The sequence below is a fragment of the Felis catus genome, chromosome C2 (genome assembly GCF_018350175.1).
Source record: "Felis catus isolate Fca126 chromosome C2, F.catus_Fca126_mat1.0, whole genome shotgun sequence".
Lineage (NCBI taxonomy): Eukaryota > Metazoa > Chordata > Mammalia > Carnivora > Felidae > Felis > Felis catus.
In genome coordinates, this window is record NC_058376.1 from 122050585 (window position 1) to 122072969 (window position 22385).

Genomic DNA, 22385 nt, shown 5'->3' on the forward strand with positions numbered 1-22385 from the left:
GCAGTCATCTCACCATCATGAAGGACAGGCCAAGAAAATAACAGAAATGTCAGTCCAGACAGACATCAGCTGTTGAAACTAATGCTAGCACCCACCTACATTTGGACATCTTGTTACATGAAAGAAAGAAACCATTATATGCTTAAACCACTAAAGTAGGACTTTCTGTTACTTGCAGCTAAAAGCAAACCTGACTGATTTGCAACCAGCCAATCATTCATTCACCCAACCTTTACTGAGGCATATTCCATGCGAGTCCTTGTGCTCAGGGCTGAAGAGTCAGAGAGACGTGCTGGATGTGAGCCCCGGCCTCCAGGAGCTCCCCGTCAAGCTGAGGAGACAGGCCCGTGCAAAGACAATCGGCACGCAGTGTCCCAGGGGAGTGTGAGCATTGAGTGGTGGGTAGGCACTGGGGCAAAGCGTCCCCAACTCCCTTTCTGGCATTCAGCACACAGAGAAAACACTCCTTGAGCTAAAAAGCCAGTAAAAAAGAACCTGTTCTGTTCAGCCAAGCCAACTGCAATTACTTACTGTACGTTGAGTTGTTAAACACCATCAATTAATGCAGCTGTTCCAAGATAATCAGCAGCCATTAGAGCAAGATGCACCAATAAAAAATCATATGCTACTAACATGGAAATTAGATGAACCAAGAACGAGGCAGACGTACCTGCATCTTCCTGCCTGACATTAGCATCTCCTGAAATACGCCTTTCTCAAAGACAACAGTTATTTTTCAACTTGAAGATGGAGCCAACAACGAGAAAAAAAATCCACTGTCAGTGCGATGACCTTCAACCATAAATATCCAAGCTCTGATTTTCAGGTCTAGGTTTCCATTAGGAACTGTGATGGAGACAGACAAACAGGTGACAAAAGATGACCCCATCTGGGAAATCGTGAGGCAACCACGACCAGAAAAGTTAGAGCACCTGGGGAACCACATGGAAACTAAAGACAGGTTCCCCTCTGCTTAACTCAGTTCTGCCTGCATACAAATAAATGGCTTTTAAAAGTGAATGACATTTTTTGTCATTTCTTTATTTTCCAAGCATGGGGCAAGTATTTAAAAAAAAAAAAATGACAAAATCTCCCTGACTTCAAATTCCAGTAGTTCAAAAACAAATAAAAGCAGGCTCCTCACTAAGAGAGCTATTAGGTTTCCAGTCCGACAGGCGACACATTAACACGAAGCGCTCCAGTGTGAAGCCAAGGCTGTAGCAATCACATTCACACAAGGCAGAGGCGCTCAAGTTCCTGAGGCAGCGATCACGGGCTCTCCAGTCCGCAGTCCATGGCCAGAGGCCTGCGCCAGGCCGTGCTGGCAGGCGCTAGCTAGCTGGGCAGGCTTCCACGTGGGAGTTTCTTTGTAGGACACACAGAGCAAGTGAGGACTTCCATTCTCCAGAACCAGTTATTAAATCCAAGCCTATCAATACAGTCCCCCAGAGATCTTCATGTCCAGAAGGTTCTGACTATGGCAGATACAGGAAGCATGATGGTCTGGCCTTCTGCCTCAGTGCAAATCCCCCGGCCACCCTTAAGCAGCCGTGCTATTGCTCACTCAGAATTGGGTCTCTCACAGTACTGGGGGGGCCTTTAGGGCTGCTGAAACACCAGTCTGAACCAGTGGTCAGGGCAGTATGCTGTCCACCAGGACCAAGAGCAGTGCCGGCAAAGCAGGTGAGTAAATACTGAGCTTACAGTCTCTTATCACACTTCCCACTAACAACCTGAGGCCAAGAGTGATAGTTAAAACATTAACAACCAGCATGTGCTTGTGAATCAAGGGCATATCTTAAACATCGGGCAAGGCAACATCACACCTGAGTGTACCCGATCAAGATAATAAGCTCCACCCCCTGCCATGGTCAACCCTTCATAGGCCTGCCCTAGGCCCTCATGATCATAATAGGTGGCAAAAAGGCAGGTGAGCGTCTGGGAAATGTCTGCACTACCATTCAGGTCCTTCGCTGTGAACTTAAGCACCAAGTCCTCTGTTCCACTGGGACAGGCTATGTGTGTCTTGTCCATTCTCCTATATCCATCAACTTGGTGAGGTTGGTTGGCACCAAAAACATATTTTTAAGGAATGAGTGAATGGTAATAACAGCTACCATTTTTTTACTTTTTAAAAATGTATTTATTTTTAAATGTTTATTTCTCTTTTTTCGGAAGGGGTGGGGGGGAGAAGACAGATGATCCCAAGCGGGCTTTGCCCTGACACCACAGAGCCTAATGCGAGGCTCAAACTCACAAACCAGAAGATCATGACCTGAGCCTAAGTTTAACGCTTAACCGACTGAGCCACCCAAGTGCCCCAACAGCTAACATTTTTAAAGCATATCATGTGCTAGGCACCGTTCCAAGTCCTCGTCATGTACGAACTCATTTTAGCCTCACAATAATAGCATCTCAATTTTTATCATCATCTCAATTTTACAAATGAAGAAACTGAGGCACAGAGTAGTTAAGTAACTTGTCCAAGTGTACAAGACTAGTAATGACAGATCCAGGATTCCAAGCCAGAATGGCTTCAGAGTCTATACTCTTCACTACTGTACTATGCTGAATACACAGGTCTTCAGGTACTCTAGTACTGGGAAGTCATCAGCAGAGAACCTCTTACGTCCACAAACCCTGAGAAATCCTTCCAGGAGGTTTCTGGTGGTGCTGATCACATGCTGGTTGTGTCTGTTTGACCTGCAGAACATTTTAAAGAAAGCCAATACCCACTTTTACCCCTAAGCAGGAGACTACCTGTAATTTTCAAATAACTATGTAGTCACATTTGGTTATCAAGCAACTGTAGCAGGAATACCTAAGTTTACATAATATTTCTCTTCTCAAGAGTTCTACATTCTAGGAGAAGCCTTTTGAAACACCCTGTGGTCCCGTTTCTTCATCTCTAAGATCCCAGACTTGCTGGAAAGACTTAAGATCATAGGCTCAGTTGCCTATTTATATGGTAAGGTACTGGGGCACCTGGGTGGCTCAGTCAGTTGAGCATCTGACATCGGCTCAGGTCATGATCTCGCGGTTCGGGAGTTCGAGCCCCACGTCGGGCTCTGTGCTGACAGCTCAGAGGCTGGAGCCTGCTTCAGATTCTGTGCCCCACCCCCGCTTGTGTTCTGTCTCCCTTTCAAAAATGAATAAACATAAAAAAAGTTTTTTATATGGTAAGGTACTGCATAAGCATAATAATGTATGATCATAATATTAAATATTTAAATATTTCAACAAAATGACTGACTAGTTTCTATACTTATCTATACTCATTAAAATTCTATACTTGCTTATACTTCTATAGAAATTCCTATTTATACCTCTGCACATTTTAGTAACAATGTTTAAAATTTAACAGTTTATTTCTGTAAGACTGTGTCCCTCCTTTATTATTTTTGAGTTTCCAGACACTTCTACCATAATAACGTTCTTCCACCTTAATCCAACTGCTTCTTTCATTTTAGAAGCATAAAGAGTTAACAAGGCAGTAACATGTTTTATTCTAACTTCAGATTCTCCCATATTAGATGACAAAATTAGCAAGAGCTTCATTTTATTTTATAGTTTATTTTATAGTTTAAAAGCTCATAATGATATGGCTGTATCTCTGAAGGCCTAAAGTTTGGTACGGGATCCAAGAATGAGGTAGTTCTAGGAAAGTAAGCTATGGTTTTGTTAGTGGGAAAGACACAGGTCTCCTTCTAATTGAGTGGTAGGACAAATATATTCAAACTATTTGTAAATTTGGTGTAAATTATGACTCTAACCACAAACAAGCAGAGAGGAGGGGAAGGGGGTGTCAAAACCAGGTGCAATAATTTTCATCTTTGTTTGTTTTTTAAAGCTCTGGTTTCCATGCTATTGATTCCAGCTCTCTCTGAGGAAGTCGGTTACACACAGAGGCCCAGAGTGGTAAGCACATGACAAAAGGATGCCCCATAATACAGAAACATCAATGTATAAGTTGGGGAGGCAAGTGGGCAAACATAAACAGAATTTTAAAGTTCCTAGTTGCTACTACTAGATGTTTGAGTCACCCCAATTCTCTTCTACCCCAGGGTAACAACAGCACAGAGGCAGCTCCCGGAGGTTTGCAGTACAGAAGGATGAGACTGGGCAAGGAGAGGAGGAGGGAGGGACAAAGGAAGGGAGGGCAGATGCATGGATGACCCAGCCCAGAGCACACAATGAAGGCTACCCCTGGCTGCAGGAACTACTCCTCAAGGCCCCTCCAAGTTTTTCAATGCCTTTTCAATCACTTATCTACATCCATGCTCCTGGGACTGCTCCTCTCTTCATTACTGATTGAACTGTAACCTTCCAAAAGCCCGGGGTTTCCCTAACCAAGGCCCAAGAACCTTCACAGCAGCCTTCTGGGGGTGGAGGCTAGCAGGCTGGAGTCTGTGGTCCATTTAAATAATCCTGACCCTTCTGCCTTGGGAACTCAGAGCAGACTCCACAATTCATTCCCGGTTCACAGGTGCCGTGCGTGGCTGCCTTCCAGGATCTGCAGGTTGGGGGGGAGGGGGGCTTCAGTAGGCCCTGTTCCATCTGCCAGGCTGCCCAACAGGCTCAAGAAGGGTGCCGGGGGCGGGGGGGGGGGGCGCCTGGGTGGCTCAGTCAGTTGAGGGGCCATCTTTGGCTCAGGTCATGATCTTGAGGTTCATGAGTTTGAGCCCCACACTGGGCTCACTGCAGTCAGCGCCAAAGCTGTCAGGGCAGACCTTGCTTGGGATCCTCTGTTCCCAGCCACACACCCCGACTCCCCCCGCCCTTCCCTGCACGCGCACATGCTCTCTCAAAAATAAAATAAAAACATTTAAAAAAAAGGTCCCTGGAAGGCTGCTTCTGTCAAAAGGCCCACCATCCTACCAGAAAGCAGCTGTTGCCTCTTCTTCACCCCTAAGTGCAGCACACGGACTCTGCCAGCTGCTTCTCCTTTGCCACTCTCTTGGGCGCTCTCCCTCAGCATCGCAGGTGTGAGGTGACTCCCCAGGGCCAACCCCAGCTTAATGTCACTCAAGCCATTTCCAAAGGGGCCCAGCGCAACCCTCATTCAAAAACTTAAAATAGCTCTGCACTCTCACTGTGCTAAGTCCAGCTCTCAGCTGTCCTTCAAGGCTTTCTGGAAAGGTGAACAGTGAGCCCAACAAATCGTATTTCAGGCTACTGTGAGCTATTTTTCCTATCTCAGTGACTCTGCTCCTACTGGTAACCCCTATCCCAGAATGTGGGCATACATCCTTATCCACCAACCAAAAGCCCTGTCCCAAGGCAATGCCCTGGGGCTGAAGTCCTACCCCTGCTGTTTTTCCAGGACCCTGGATATTCTCCCATCCTTCTCCTTACCCACCTTGAGAGTAGGCACCACCGCCCTCTCTCTCCCTCCCTCCCTGTCTCACTCACAAACCGCAGGCATTAATTAAACCTCCTCTAGAAAACGGATTTTTCATCTTCAGCGGCAGGAATTCTGGGTAGGAGCCAGACTTGGAGACTGAGACAGTCTGGGGAAGAAAGATAAGCCCACGACAACCCTTAACCTGTGGGCAGTGCCGGTTCCCACATCCAAGTAACATTCTGAATGGCAGCCTTGCGGGATTCCTGAAAAAAGGTGGCACGGGGCATTCCCACCCCCTCCGCCTCTGGTCGTATTCTTCAGGGCCGGCCTTTGACAGAGGAAGAAGAGCTGGACTTTGCTGACCTGTCGGTGGGTAACAGCCACCTCCAACAAACAGAAACCCCATCCTAAACCACCAGCCCCAACAGGGCCACAAACCACATTGCCAGAAACCTCTAAGAAGCACTGCTCCCAGCTCTCCACGGGAAAGTTGGGGTGAACAGTACCCACTGGGCTAAAGATGGTGCAATTTGAAGCGGCCGGCAGGGCTCTTCAAGCACTGCTTGGTCTCCCTGAGTGCTCCTTCCCATCATAGACATGGATGAGAGACGCGGCGGGAGGAGCTTCAGTCACAACTCAGGGCCCTACAGGTTAAGCTGCGAGGGCCTCACCCCTCAGCACACAGCCTTAGCTCCCCAGAGTGCCCATCACCCCCTCACCCCAATTCTAGGCTGAGGACAGCTGATTTCCTTCACGGAAATTCTGGAGTTCCCATTGAGGTTAGAGACCCAGCTATCAGAGCCTGACCCATAAACCGAGTGCTCTGCTCCCAAATAAACACAAAAAGGAGTCTGTCTCCAGGGACAGGGTGCATTTTTTAAAAAATTGATGAATTTAAGGACAATATTTTGAAAACAGTGCAGCACAATGGAAAAACAAGAGTTACGGACTCAGCCTAGATTCAAGAGGGGGATCCATTTTGTTTACTAGAGAAAACACTGAGTACCTATCACTTAGAGGGTGCCAGGCTGCGTGCTGACAGAGATGGTTCCGTTCCCCGCTGAGGGCATTCCTGGCTAGTGGGGCATCTGACAGTCAACAACTCACCACTCAACAGCATGATGAGGACTAAGAAGGTGCCCTCAGCAATTTGTGGGCACTTAGAGGAGGCCTACCGAGCCCCAGTGTGACCTTGGGCTAATTACTCATTAATTCACTCTTCAATGCTGAAAGAATATTGAGCTAATTACTATTCAGGCCAATCAATAGAAAAACAACAACAACAACAACAACAACAACTTACGGATACTGCAAGTTTCACAAATGCTCAGAGCCTTAGGCTTCAGAGACCCAGTGACCCATCCTGTCCCTGGTGCCCCACAGCAGCCTCCCAAGCATTAGTGAGGGTGGACTGGCCAGGAGTTAATTCCTGAAAGAGAAGTATCCCCTATATGTCCTTTCTCTGAAATACGCAATTAATTTAAAACAAGACTTAAGGAAAGCCAGGAGAAGGGATGCGGGCAGATTCAGGCACTGGCTTTTCAGGCTGTAACCAGTGCATCTCCACCCCTCTCTAGGGAACACGAGGCTTTTCAAACCATCTGCTTTGAACTCTCTTCCCACAGATGTCCAGGCTGAGCACCAACACCTCCAAGGAGAAGGAACTGTTGCCAAGCTCCGTTTGCAGTCACGTCACGTTTGTAAGCCTAGGCTGGGCATGGTCTGCTCTATACTCGGGTTCACCGGGGGCCCTCCGCATCATAGGCAACAAATGTCCCCAAGTTATGAAGCCCTCTTGAGGCCCCCTTGGCCATCCACCCCACGCTTCCCCATTTGCACCGATCTAATTTCACACCTCTCCTAATTTTACTTTTTGAAAGCCTACAAAGCATCCTTGCCTTCCCACGAACGCACTGGCCACTCAGGCGGTGAGAGCCTCGCTCCCCGGGGGGACCCCTTTGCAGCCTCTGAACGCCCAGCGAAGCGGGAAAATATGGCTCCACGTCCTCCTGCACCGCTAATCCTTGAACCATCCACAGGTACAACTTGAAAGACCGCTGCTGCCACAAAGAAAGCAACCTGCTCTAAGCCAATTCCATTTCTGGTGTGTGACAAAGCCGGCTTCGTTATTAGATCGCTCCAGACGAGCAAAAGCAAGGCCCTGGGATCTGGAGCACGCAGCCCCAACCTTAGCACCCAGGCACGCCAGCCCGCGCGCGGAGCGGTCTCTCGGCGGGGCCCCGGGACTCCCGCAGGCGCCGGGCGCAGGCGGCTGCGGGGGTGCCAGCCTCACCCCCGAGAAAGGCCGCGGAGAAGTTGCCGCCGCCTTCTCACCTGGAGACCAGCAGGTTCGAAGCGCCGCGGGAACCGGGATCCTGGGAGGTCCAGCTGGGGCTGGAATTAGGCGCAGGAGCGCGGGCGCCGGGCGGGAGCTGGTTGGAGGGGCGGGGACGCGGTGGAGGAAGGCGGGGCCGGAGGGGCGCGGGGCTGGAGGTGGAGAAGCCCGAGGCAGCGGGTTTGAGGGAGGTGGGGGCGAGGGCTCGGGAGAGGGCGCCGCAATCCTTGGCAGAGTTAGAGGGTTAGAGGGTGCTGAGGCTTGGAGACAGGGGCGGCGGGGCGGAGGCCGGGGTGGCCTGGGGGAGAAACAGCGAGTCGGGGGCTGGGGTTTGGGGAAGGAGCGGGAATGGAGGAGGAAGCTCAGTCGGGGGGTTCAGACCCGGTGCTCTGAAGCCCGCCCCAGCCCGTCTCTCCCACCGGAGACTCAGTCCCGTCGTCCCGGCCTGGGCGCGTCCCGAGGATCCCCTCGGGCTCTCAACCCTGGGGCTCCTGTCCGCTTCGAGCCTCCGCGCCGCTCAGCCCAAAAGACAACCAGCCGGGCCCCGGACCATTCCCACTCACCGTCCATGGTCCCGGCCCGGCTCCGGCCCCGGCTCCGCCGCTGCGCGCCCGGTTCGGCGCTCGCCGCCTGCTCAGCCCTTTGCGGGGGGAGGCGAGGGCTGCGTGCACCGACCTCGGGGCAGCACAGCATGCCGCAGCGCCCCCTGCTGGCCCCGCCCCACGCCGGGCTCGGCCCGCCCCGCGCCGGGCGCCCTCGAGCTCCGCCCCGAAGACGCCGATGCGGGGCGGCCCCGGCGGGGAGAAGCGCGCGGAAGGGGTTGCGGAGGGGATGCTGACCCTGGAGGGCCAAAGAGCCCCCAGAGACAGGCCAGTCCACCAAGCTTCCGGCGTGCCTAAGCCACGGTCACGGGCACCGTGAGTATACTGGGACCGCAGCCACATGCACACAGAGTCGCCGCGCGCCTCACAAAGCCGGACTTGGGATCAGACTACGCGGACGCACGCCTAGCCCGGTGTACACAGACTCGCCCCGGGTCCTCGTGTGGGTGCTTTTGGGCCTTGTGCTTGGCTAGGCACCGCCCCGATCCCGGTGCTGGGTTGGGCACGCGTGTTTGGTTGGGATCCTCCACCGCTGGGTCACTGCTGACGCGTGGACCCAAACCCACGGTTCTCGCCACCATGCCCCCGCCTCGTTCAGCCTTCCTCACGTTTCTCTTCCGGCACCGACCACATCCGGCCCTGTAGATCAACTCTAGACCTGCGCCTGCTGGGTCTCAGGATGGCCTGCAGGCGTCCCGCAAGGCCTCTCTCTCTCACCCTCTCCCGACCCCGTGGCTTCCTAGGAGCGAGCTACTTGAAACTGATCTGTAACGCGCTGTTAGCCTCAAGGCATGCGGTTGAACTTGATGTGATAAAGCATTCGTGGGGTCATTTCTTCCAATGTTGGCTTCCAGCTAGAGGGAATTTCTACACGATTTCTCTGTGGGTGATGATCTCACCAACTGTGACTGTCAGGCTTTTGGTGTCAATGACCCCTGTGTGCCCTAGCATAACTGGCCTTGAGCAAAATAGACACTGCTGTTTAACTATTTACTTTTGAGATGCACTTTCTGGAGGAGCTCATCACTTCGCCTCTTCTTTCACTCGTGTGTTGAAGGGCTCCTAAATCCACAGTACACCCAGATATCTTACCCATGTTTCTGCCTGCTCTCTGGTTTTCTGCTTAGAACTTCCTATCTCAGATCAGCACTTCCTGCACCAAAGTCTTCTGTTCCAAGCTCTCAACCCCATCTACCTGTGTGATCTCACCTTTCCATTCCCCTAGCCACTTAGGATGCCTTCCTCCCCTGAAGGCGTTCTTCTCACCCTAGTCCCGTGATGCCCTGCTGTCCTGAGCTCCTTCCTGCCCTGACTGACACAACCCCTCCCAGTCATGAACCCGGGAGCGTGTACTGCTCACCACAAAATCTTTTCACTGTGCCTTCTCACTCTCCTCTGGCTCTCAGCCCACCCGTTCCACCTAACACTCTCCTTTGATCTACAGGCTCCTCCTTCTGACTGTCCTCCCATTGATTCCAGGCTCCACCTCTTTGCTGGCCTGCCTCTCTATACCTTACTTGGGTTAGAGCACTTTCTGCTGTCAATGACAGATAATGCAATTCTCACTTGCTTAAACAAAGAAAGACTTTGGTTGACTTATGCGAATGAAAAGCCCAGGGCACTTCTGCCTCGTGTCTGGACTTATTTCCAGAGACTAAAGACTCCAGAGACTCTCCATCAGTCAGCTTTGCTTCTTTCCACAAGGGGACCCCAGCAGCCCGAGGCTCACAACCTCACAGCCGCAAGTCCGGCAGAGAAATAACTTCTCTTTGCCAGCCATACCAACAAGCCCTGGGCCTGACTCCGATTGCCAGGAGTCGGTCACCTGTCCATCCTGTTCTCCCAGCCACTGTGGGAAGTTGGTTTCCTCTCTCTTTCAGCTACCTTCTCACCCCCCACAGGGAACATGTGGGTGCTTCTGGATCCTTTCTCTGTCACAGGAGGACTAAGGGTGACTCGGGCATCTTCTGGGGCCATTTCCCATTAAATATGTCACACAACCCCTTCACTTTGTTACAGCCCTCCTGTGTTGGCACAGGGCATTCTGGGGCACAGTTCCAAACAGGAAGTGGGCACTGGCTCTCTTCGCTTTCAGCTTTCTTCTCAGCCTGCTGGGATTTCTGTTGTACTCTACCCCTTCCTAGGCCAAGACATGGCATAGAGGTGGCTTCGGGCCCCTCAGGGAACTGGGCATCATACTCTTCCCTAGACCCATCCTTTCCAGTCTCTTTGCTCACATTGCCATTTCCCTGAGGGCTTCTATGCTACCTTCCATTCTGGAGGAGGTATCCCCCTCCTCGTCCCTATGGACTTTAGGTTCAGAGTGGTATCCACGCTGCCCTGCTTCTAGGACAATAACACCTCATGGCTGAGCCACAAGGAAGAAGGGTCTATAAGGAAAGAAAAAGAAAAGGCTCCTATGGGAAAAAAAAAAAATATATATATATATATATGGGGAAGCATCCCAAGACTACTATCCCCATTAAACCTCTTTCCTCTGTGGTTATTGAGGAGATAAGATGTCATCAGCCTGAAGCTGTCAGTGGTCATCTAGCCAGCACCTAGGGAGGCTGTGCCAGAAACTTAGCTGACACAGAGGGAGGCAGAATTGAATGACAGGTGGCTTTCTGTCATTCCTGAAACCAGGACCTGGATTTGTCAAGTACATTGTTCAATAAATCCCCTACTTCCCCCAAACAAATTAGAATTGGGTTTTTTTTTCTGTCACTGGCAAGCAAGAGAGTCCTCTGAGTACTGCAAGCCCATAGCACAGTGCGTGGCACATTGGTTCCTACAAAATAGGAACTGTCACCATCATTATTCATCTGATAGAGGAACAAGTGATACCCATCGATGACCGTAAAACAGAGTAGAAATGAAAACGTGCAGTGCCATCAGCTCACAACCTTGGTCTCAGCTTCTTTTCTCAGCCTGTTCCTTTGTCCTTTCCACACACATTTTGGCCTCCAGGGAAACTATCAAAATTCAGTGAAAGCTGAACCCATGCAACCGATGAAAACAGTCCCAGGCTCACCCAAGTTATGAATATTCTGCTAGGCAGCTGCCATTTACTGCCATTTCACACAATCAATCCCTGCCTAGACCAGGAGCAGCTGGGAGCAGGTGCCCATCTTCAATTCAGTTTCAATTCATTAAGCAAAAATTGAACAAATATTTGTCCAGCTTTCTTTGTCTTGCACCGCAGACTTAGAGAAACAATGGGCCACTGCCTCACCCAATGGAACCCTATGACAGGAGGCAGACAAGTTGTGGAGAGCAGAAACCGATGTAACATAATACCAGGGAGTCCTCTAGAGGAGGAGGTAGTGTGGTTTGTTTGCACCAGGTTCCGAGTTCCAAAGGTCTGCTGTCTGCAATCCTGCCTGACAACAGAATTATACATCCACACAAAATATTTCATTTGTGCCCACCATAATATCTAGGTTATAAATACTATTTATAAATTCCACTTATCATGGGTTTTGGTTTTCTGATTATTAAAGGAGTGCCCATTCACTGTAGAAACTTGGAAAAAAATACGCAGTACACAAAAATAAGCATTAAGATAAAATGATGCATAATATATTTTATTATTACAGTCCAGAATATCAAACTAAGCTATAAAGAGAGAAGATTGCCCCATGCAAGTTTCCACCTCACTGCTGGCAACCCTGGGGCCTCAGGAGATAAATATCTTACAGAAAGCTGAAGGTTATTTCAGGGGTTCTTGCAAAAATGTACTCTCCCTATAACACATGCATATTTTGAAAAAATGCAGTGGGAGCCTCTCAGCTTCAGGGTGGTCTGTTCTCTATTATTTATGTATGCATGATTCATTTTACTTACCACCAGCTGCCATCCCTTCTCCCCACCACAGTTTTATTATATAAGCCCCTTCCCCTCCTGAGAGCAACTAGGGAGGGCAAATTCATTTTACCGTCTATCTGGTTAAAATTTAATCAGAGAGGCAAATCGGGAAGAACAGAACACAAATGACCACGTTAAATAAAGCTAAGAGATGGCTCTGAACCTGACCTGGAGCCAAAAAAGATCACAAAGAGCCAAAGTAATTTGCTGAATCACAGATCTAAATACTCATTTTCGTCCTCTAAATTCTGAGCTCAACTAAAAGAGGTTTCTAAGAAAAAAGAGACAGACAAGCACTGGATGAACTCACACGAATCCCATTTAGAAATCCTAAAGGGACAACAAAAGATTCTGGCAACGTATTTCATCTGCCACAGTACCTGGCACATACTTTATGAATATTGGATGGATGGATGGATGGATGGACCTACAGTCCCTCCCTCTCAGTTAGAAGCCAATCAGAAAGGGGGCAAGAGAAAGTGGGAACCTGGTGGACCTTTCTGCAGTTTCATGGCCTCTTGGGAGACCAGAACTGGGGTTCATGTTCATGAGAGAGGTGGACCCACTCCACTCCAGACTTCCAGTTAGGACCCAAAACAGAAAAGATAGAAGCTAGAAAACTTTAAAATGCCAAAAGAAAGTCATTGCCAATGCAGAATTCTGTGCCCAGAGGAAATGGGACAGAGGACAGTCAGCTTGTCCAAAATCAATCGTAGTGAGATAAGGGGAGATCCAGGACTAGAACCTGGGCTTCCTCAACATTTCAGGGCCCTTTTCACTGAACTAAGATGTTTTCTTTCCTATCTCTCTATTTTTTAAACCACTGCATGAAAAGGAAACAAACTCAGTATTATCCAGAGAGGAGCTGAACAAATTTATCTTCTAGTGAGTTTGAATTTTTTCAGAAATTGCATTCCAAAGCCCATTGGGGTCACCCATACTCTCAGTGTACTCAGGTTACTTACATTTTTTAACCCGGGCTCAGATGACCTGGGTTCTGAGATTCTTTGCCTCCAGCCTAGACCTCTGTTGTGCAGCAGACAAGAACATCCAACTGCTTGCTCACAAACTCCATCATGTTAAAACTGAACACTTTGATATTTAATGTGGTGTTTCCCATCTTAGGGAATTGCACATAACCCACCTTCCCTAGTCTGGAAACCAGAGATTGGGAGACATCTCTCTCTCCCTCAACCCCCACATCTACCTTTCCCAACTCTTGTTAATCATACCCTGTGTAAATATTCCCCCAGTTTGCCCACTTTGGTTCCCCCCATCACTGCCATTGTCCAAACAAATGATCTACTCTCTATCACAAGAGAGTAGCTTGCATTTTCTAGAATTTTATATAAATGCAATCACACAGAATGCATCCTTTTTGTTTTGTTGCTGGCTTTTTTCACTCAGCATAATTAGTTTGACATTCATCCATTCTGATGTATGTATCGATTTGTTCTTTTTCTTGCTGAATATTATTCCATTAAAAAAAATTATTCCATTTTAGGGGCACCCGAGTGGCTCAGTCAGTTAAGCGTCTGACTTCAGCTCAGGTCATGATCTCATGATTCATGAGTTTGAGCCCCCAGTTGGGCCCTGTGCTAACAGCTCAGAGCCTGAAGCCTGCTTCTGATTCTGTGTCTCCCTCTCTCTCTCTCTCTCTGCCCCTCCCCCTCTCAAAAATAAATAAATAAACATTTTTAAAAATCTTTAAAAAGAAAAAGGAAGTTATTCCGTTTTAAAGATATACCACAGTTTGCTTATCGGTTCACCTGTTGATGGACATCTGGGTTGTTCCCAGTTTGGGCTATTCCAAATGAACCTGCTATGGACATTTGTGTACAAGACTTGGTACTTGTCCTAGTGAGCACATGCTTTTGTCGCTTTTAGGTAACTATCTATGAGTGGCATGGCTGGGTTATCGGGTAGGCATATGTTAAATTTTTTTTTAGACTTTATTTTTAAGTAATCTCCACACCCAATGTGGGACTTAAATTTACAACCCCAAAATCAAGAGTCGCATGCTCTACTGACTGAGCCAGTCAGGTGCCCCTATGTTTAACATTTTAAGAAACTGCCAAGTTGTTTTCTAGAGTGAATATATCATTTTACATTCTCTCAGGCAGTGTATGAAAATTCCTGTTGCTCCATATCCTTACACCTGATACATATGGTCAGTACTTTATATTTTAGCCATGCTGGTGGGTGTGTGGTAGTATCTCACTGTGGTCTAAATGTGCATATTTCACTACAGTTTAATGATGGGTGAGCATCTTTGCATGTGCTTATTTGCCATCTGTATATCTTCCTTGGTGAAGTATCTGTTCAAACCTTTTAACTATTTAATTGGGTTGTCTGTATTATTATTATTGAGTCGTGAGTGTTCTTTATATATTTTAGACACAAGTCTTTGTCAGACGTCCACTGCGCAAATAATTTCTCCCAGCCTACTGTTTGCATTTTTATTTTCATGACAATGTTTTTTTAAGGTGTTTTTTCCCCCCCTTTGGAGGGTGGAGAGAGGCAGAGAGAGAGAATCCCAAGCAGTCTCCCACTGTCAGTGCAGAGCCCGATGTGGGGCTCAAACTCACAAACTCTGAGATCATGAGTTGAGCTGAAATCCAGAGTTTGACACTTAACCCACTGAGCCACCCAGATGCCCCACAATGTTTTTTGAAGAGCAAAATTTTTAACATTGATGAAGCTTAATTTGTTGATTTTTGACTTCTACAGTTCTTGACTTTTGTGTTCTCTTTAAGAAATCTTTGCCAAACCCAGCAGCAGTAGGATTTTCTTATAACTTCTCCAGAAGTTTTAGCTCTTATATTTAGGTCTATGATCCATTTCAAGTTAATTTTTGTATAGAGTGTGAGGTCAGGGTGGAGGTCCAAGTTTTTGCCTATGATTTCCAATTGTTTTGTCATCATGTGTAGACATCATCCTTTCCCTGTTGATTTGCCTGGGCACCTTTGTTGCAAATCAATTGGTTTATATGTCCTTGTCTCTTCGTGACCCCTCTACTCTGTTCCATTAATCTATATGTCTATCTTTATGGCAATACCACATGGTCTTCATTATAGTGGCTTTATAATAAATCATAATACCAGGTAGCACAAACTTCTGATTTTGTTCTTTTTCAGAATCGTGTTGTTTTAGGTCGTTCACATTTCCACATAAATTTTAGAATCATCTTGTGAATTTCTACGAAACACTTGCTGGGAATTTGATTGGGATTGCAACAAATCTATAGATCACTTTGGGAAAGTTAAAGAACTTAACAATATTAAGTCTTCTGAAATATGTACACCCTATATTTCTATTTGTTTCAGTCTTCTTTACTTTCTCTTACAATGTTTTATTGTTTTCACTGTACAGGTATTACACATTTTTTGAAGTTTATTTATTTATTTTGAGAGAGGTAGAGAAAGAATCCCAAGCAGGCTCTGTGCTGACAGCCCGATGTGGGGATCGAACGCTTGAACTGTGAGATCATGATCTGAGCCAAAATCAAGAGTCGGATGCTTAATCGACTGAGCCACCCAGCCTCCCCCAGGTGTTACACATTTTTTAAAAAATTTATCCCCAATGGTTCCATATTTTTGATGCTGTTATAAATGGTGTTGTTTAAAAAATGTCCAAATGTTCATTGATAGTTGATATAAATACAATTGATTTTTATGTATTGCTCTTGTATCCTGCAAACTTGCTAATCTCATTTATTAGCTCTAACAGCTTTTTGGTAGATCCATTTAAGATTTTCTATGGAGAGGATTATGTCATGTGTGAATAAAGACAGTTTTTCTTCTTCCTTTCCAACTCTATGCTTTTAAAATCTCTTGTTCTTACTGTACTGGTTTAAACTTCTAGTAAAATGCTAAACAAGAGGAGTGGAAATATTTATGATTTTAAAGGGTTTTTGAGTCTTTCACCATTAAGTATGATGTTAGCTAGGGGCTTTTCATAGTTTCCTTTTTATCAGGGTGAAGATGTTCCCTTCTATTTCTAATTTGCTGAGAGTTGTTGCCAATAATGGATGTTGGATTCTGTCAGATTCTTTTTATCCATCTATTGAGATGACCATACAATTTTTTCTCTCTTCTCTGTTAATATAGTGAATTATACTTATTTTTTAAAGAGAGAGAAAGGAAAAGTGGGGAAGAGAGACAGGAAAAGAGAGAGAGAGAGAGAGAGAGAGAGAGAGAGAGAGAGAGAGAGAGAGAGAGAATCTCAAGGAGGCTCCACACTCAGCATGGAAACTGATGTGGGGCTCCATACCACAACCCTAGAATCATGACCTGAGCCAAAATCAAGAGTCAGATGCTCAACCAACTGAGCCACCCAGGTGCCCCTATACTCATTATTTTTAAATGTTAAACCAACCTTGGGGTCCTGGGATAATATCCACTTGATCACGATACATTATCCTTTTAATACATTGCTGGATTTGATTAGCTAAAATTTTGTTTTAAATGTTTGCATCTGGGGCACCTAGGTGGCTCAGTCGGTTGAGCATTCGACTTTGGCTCAGGTCATGATCTCACAGTTTGTGAGTTTGAGCCCCACATTGGGCTTGCTGCTGTCAGTGCAGAGCCTGTTTTAGATTCTCTGTCCCCCTCTCTCTCTCTGCCCCTTTACCTCTCATTCTCTCTCTCTCAAAAATAAATAAATGTTTAAAAATTAAAAAAAATTAAATGTTTGCATCTATGTTCATGAGTTATATTAATAATTTTCTTGTGAAATAATTTTCTGTTTCTGATGTCAGGCCAATGCTGGCTTCATAGAATGAGTTGGGAAGTGTTCATTCCTATTTTGGTTTCTGGAAAATTTTGTGTAAAACAGGTGTTATTCCTTCCTTAAATATTTGGTAGATATCACCATGAAAGCCATGTAGATCTAGAGTTTCCTTTATGGGATTTTTTTTAACCATGAATTTGATTTCATAAGTAGATATGAAATAGTATCTGTTGGGAGTATCTATTCTTTTCCAGTGAGATTCAGTAGTTTGTGTCTTTGAAGTAATTTGTCAATTTCATCTAAGTTGTCAAAAATATTAGCATAAAGCTGTTCACAATATTCCCTTCATATCTTTTTAATATCTGTAGGATCTGTAATGATTTCTCCTCTCTCATTCCTGTTGTTGGTAGTTTGTTTCTGTATTTTGTCTGTCTCTTCTCTCTGCTAGAGTTTATCAATATTATTGAGCATTTCAAAAATGATCTTTTGCTTTCATTGGTTTTCTCTTGGCTTTCTGTTTTATTCATTTCTACTCTTACACTTATTATTTACTTTCTTATTTACTTTGCTTCTTTTCCCCCTGATTACTTAAGGTAAAATTTTAGGTCTCTGATTTAAGACTTTCCTTATATTCTAATACAGGCTTTTAGTGGCACAAATTTCCTTTTAATCATTGCTTTAACTGTGTTTCACAAATTCTGATGTGTTGTTTTCATTTATATTCAGTTCAAAATACTTTCTTTTTTTTTTTTTTTTTTTTTTTTTTTTAATTTTTTTTTTCAATGTTTATTTATTTTTTGGGGGACAGAGAGAGACAGAGCATGAATGGGGGAGGGGCAGAGAGAGAAGGAGACACAGAATCGGAAACAGGCTCCAGGCTCTGAGCCATCAGCCCAGAGCCTGACGCGGGGCTCGAACTCACAGACCGCGAGATCGTGACCTGGCTGAAGTCGGACGCTTAACCGACTGCGCCACCCAGGCGCCCCTCAAAATACTTTCTGATTGTTCTTTGAGCCATGGGTTATTTAATAGTCTGTTTCATTTCTGAATATGTGGGGATTTTCCAGCTATATTTCTGTTATTGAATTCTAATTTTACTCCATTGTGGTCAGAGAACCTACTTTGTAGGCTTTGATTCTTAAGAAATTTATTGGGACCTATTTATGGCCCATAATATAGTTTAACTTGATAATGTTCTGGAAAAGAATGTCCCTACTGCTGTTGTTGTGTAGAGTGTCCTATAAATATGAATTAAGTCAAGCTGATTGACTGAATTAAGTCAGCTGATTTCCAATCCTCACTGATTTTCTATTTGTTCTATCACTTATTAAAAAAATTTTTTTTTAATGTTTATTTTGTTTTGAGAGACAGAAAGAGAGATAGAACCCGAGTGAGGAAGGGGCAGAGAGAGAGGGAGACACAGAATCTGAAGCAGGGTCCAGGCTCTGAGCTGTCAGCACAAAGCCCAACACGGGGCTCGAACCCACAAACCGTGAGATCATGACCTGAGCCGAAGTCGGACACTTAACCGACTGAGCCATCCAGGTGCCCCTGTTCTATCACTTATTGAATGAGAGGTTGCATCTACCATAATTACATACTTGTTTCTTTCTCCTTTCACTTCTATTAATTTTTACTTCGCGTATTTTTAAGCTGTTATTAGATGCATACATGTTTTGGATTGTTATGGGTACTTGATAGATTGTCCCTTTGTTATGAAAACACTTTCTCTGTTCCTTCAAATATTCTTTGATATGAAATCTACTTCATCTGATATTAACACAACCACTCCAGTTTTCTTTTGGTTAGCATGGTACATCCTTTCCTATCCTTTTTCCTTTAATCTATTGATGTCTTTATATTTAAAGTAGGTTTTTGGTAAGCATCATAAAGTTGTATGTTCCTTTTTTATTCAATCTGACATTCTGCCTTCTGTTTGAAGTGTTTAAACTATTTTAATTTAATGAGATTAATAATTTGGTTGGGTTTAATGCCACCATTTTACTATTTGCTTTTTATTTGTACCATTCCATTTTTTGTTTCTTCATCTTGCCACTTGAGTATGGAGATGCTCCCTCACTGCACAGAGCATCCAACATATTCTCACACATCTTACAGGGAGCAAAACAGTTCTGACTTGTTCCTTCCTTCCCTGCCCCCTTCTCCCTATCCATCATACCTGGCTTCAACACCTTATCCCATTCCTTTGGACCCTTCCTGGGTTGAAAAATTATCCAAAGTAGAAAAGTTGAGTTGCGCCATAGGTTGGGGTGGGAAGCAGGCCTGGGATCACTGGGGTGCTTTCTACTGTCCTGGATTTCCTTTGGAAGAGTGAGAGGCCAGTATAATAGCAGTGTGGAGGGGTTGGCAAAGAATGGAGTGGTTGCAGGAAGGCTTCAATTCTCATTCATTCATTTGTTGAGTGTTAGGGCATACCCAGCACTGTGTTGAGCACCTCTAAGACAACAGTGGGTCATCACTGCCTGAGCAGGTTCAAAGGCCTGTCTGGTCAAACAAGCAACAGATCACAATGTGATCACTGCAGGTTCACCAAGAAGAAATGTAATCCTATTTCATGTAAGGGATGAAAGTAATGGCTAGAGAGGTCCTGTGGCATGCCCAAGGTGACCCAGCAATTTGGAGTTAGAGTTTATATAAAATTAAGACCCAGGGCAGGTTTTCACCCACTGTCTTAGGCCTCTCATCCATGCAGCTCAACCCTTCACACCAAGAATCCCCTCACAGATCAGAACTGTCCAATGTGCACATCATGACATCACGGTTCTTCACCGTTTAAGTCCCAGGTCCTTGAGCAGGGTCTGTCCCACCCAGAGCTCAGTCCCACATGGCTCCTTCTGCCTGGAGGGGCTGGAACTTGTCACGCAGTGGACACATCAATCCTTCAGACAGCAATGTCTCTGAATCCTCCAGAGTGCCTTGCATGTGCCTGGCAATCAATAAACGTCTGCTGATCAAGTCTCTGTTAATGAATGGCGACGACTTCATCAGTGAATATTGATGGGTTTGAGACTCCTGCTCACTCTGGATGATAAGCCAGGGCTTTTGCCAAAGGAGACAGAAAAGGATTCCCAGTAAGCTGGATGTGTTCCAATTCCCTACATGGACAAATCTGTAATCGACTCAGGGGAAGTGGGGCTCTCTCTGTTGTCATGGCGATTCTTAAAAAAAAACTTCTTTAACAGCATGCCAGACATCAAGACTCTGAAGTAATAGCCCTTTTAAAACAGAATCATATTAATAATATCTACCTTACTGAACAATATATTTCTTTCTTTCTTTTTATTAGATGCATTATTAACTTGGCTAGCAGCAAGACCTCATAAATGCAAAGTAACCATTCAAGGACACCACTTCCAGCTTGTAATGTATAAGGATGTAACTGACCAATTCCAGGGATCCTTGTGGATAAGGAATAAACTCTGTGAATGGTGAGTTTCAGATTATAGATTCTTGAAGGGTCTGGGTTGTGTGTGGGTCACTTCTCTTGGGTGAATCTTCAAAGCCTGGGGCAGCTCATGCAGGCAAGCAGACCAGGCTGGTCACAGAACATCAGAGGGAAGTTGGGAAAAGGATAAGTAAATTTCACAGAAGTTCTACATTGTGCAAGAAATAAATTGCAAGAATCTTGAATCTTACAGCTTTCCTTCCCCAGTGTCAATTTGTACATTGGATTAAAAATATTCAGTGTTTATTGAGCAAGTAATGTGGCAGATAGACTCTAAAATAGTCCCCAATGATCTCCACCTCCTAGTATTCATACCCTTGTATAACCCCCTCACTTTGAACGTGAGCAGGACTTGTGAGTTGCTTTTAACCAATATGGCAAAGGTGACAAGACGATGCTTCTGTGATTATATTACATAACACGTAACTTCTGTTTTGCTAACTGACTCTTTCCCTTGATCACTTTGATGAAGCAAGATGCCATATTGTGAGCTAAGCTGTGGATAGACCCTCCGGCAAGCAACTGAGGGCAGACTCCAGACAATACCCAGAAAGGAACTGAAACTCTGAGTCCAACAACCCAAAGGAACTGAATCCTCCCAACAACCATATGAGCTTGGAGGTAGATTCTTCCCCAATCAGATCTTCAGATAAGAATCCAACTCCTAGCCAACTCCTTAATTGCAGCCTCATGAGAAGTCCCAAAGCAGAGGACTCAGCTAAGCCATGCCTGGATTCTTGATTCACACAAACTCTGAGGTAATAGATGTGTGTTGTTTTAAGCCACTACCTTTGTGTATGCAGCAACAGATAACTAATAAAAACACCTACTGATGTTCTAAGTGCCATGTACACACCAGTGAAAAAGACAGACAATTCTCTGCCTTTGTGGATGTTCCCTCCTAGTTGAGGAGACACATAATAAATAAATTAATAAGTTATTGCCAGGAAGAGAAAAAAATCAGGGTGAGGGACTAGAACAGGAGGTGGATAGTATTTTAAACATTTTTTTTTAAAAAGTAATCTCTATACCGCATGTGAGGCTTGAACTCACAACCCCGAGATCAAGAGCCACATGCTCCACCAACGGAACCAGCCAGGAGCCCCATGGATGGTATTTTAGATGGGGCTGGTGAAGAAAGTTCTCTGTGCAGAGAAAGCATTTGATCAGAGAACTGAAGAAGTGGGAATATCAGGAGGAAGAGCATGCCAGGCGGAAGGAATGGCAAGTCCCAAGGTCCTGGGGTGGGATCAAGTTTGGCAAGTTGAATCTCTTGGTAGAAGGGTTATTGTAAGAGCTGAGCTTAATGGTTGGGATGGTTGGATCACAGGTAGCCCTGCAGGTTGTGGGCAGGGCTTGCTCAAACGTGCCATGTGAGTGGAGGTGCCAGAGCCTTCTGAGCAGGTGAGTGACATGATCTGACCTGTGAGAGTCTCTGTGGAAGGTTGATTCTCTTCTAATACATACAACACGAATTGCATGAAGCTACACAGAGCCTGGAGAGTCACAAAGGGCCTCTCATCTATTTTTCTTTGGGGATTCTTCTAGAAACCTTGTAAAGTAGATGGGGTAGGTACAGAAATTCCTCCTCAGTTTTGCATCCCTCTAGTTCAAAATGCTGAACTACGTGGCTGGACATCTGAGTCCTTTTTTCACAATCAGGAACCATTACAATGGAGGCAGAACGAACGGTGAGTCACTCCAGTTATGATTTAGGGACCCATATCATAATGTCGGAAAGGCTTTGAATATTTGCATGGAGATAAAAAATAGTGCTTTTAGATGCACAGTATTTGCAGCAAGGCAAGTGGATGTATAGGAATCCTCCCACCTCCACTTTTTAGTTTTTTGAAATTTTAGAGAAGGAAGATCCTGCAAATATTTTTTGTGAATTAATTATATATGGCACATTATTGCCAATCTAAAATGTTTTAGGGGCACCTGGGGGGCTCAGTCAGTTAAGCATCTAACTTTAGCTCAGGTCATGATCTTGCGGTTCATGAGTTCAAGCCCCGTGTCAGGCTCTGTGCTGACAGCTCA

General features: G+C 45.6%; 1 protein-coding gene and 1 long non-coding RNA gene across 5 annotated transcripts in view; one reads left to right on the forward strand and one right to left on the reverse strand.

Annotated features, from left to right (window-relative positions):
- Window positions 1–8382, reverse strand: part of PXYLP1 (2-phosphoxylose phosphatase 1) — a 73014-nt gene extending 64632 nt beyond the window's left edge. The window contains exon 1 of one of the 2 annotated variants that reach the window (XM_023260516.2): window positions 8243–8382. The gene's annotated coding sequence lies outside the window, so the exon portion shown is untranslated. Of the gene's footprint in view, window positions 1–7678; window positions 7808–8242 lie in introns of those variants that run through there. The other variant, XM_006936369.5, reaches the window with a different exon arrangement.
- On the forward strand, window positions 7322–21186 carry LOC109491477. 3 transcript variants are annotated; one of them, XR_006585452.1, is made up of 3 exons: window positions 7322–7692; window positions 20187–20328; window positions 20818–21186. It is a non-coding gene; the product is annotated as an uncharacterized LOC109491477 (long non-coding RNA). The 3 variants fall into 3 exon arrangements; XR_002144851.3 differs by lacking the exon at window positions 7322–7692 and adding an exon at window positions 8435–8596; XR_006585453.1 differs by lacking the exon at window positions 7322–7692 and adding an exon at window positions 15637–15698.
- The last annotated feature ends 1199 nt before the right edge of the window (window positions 21187–22385 follow it).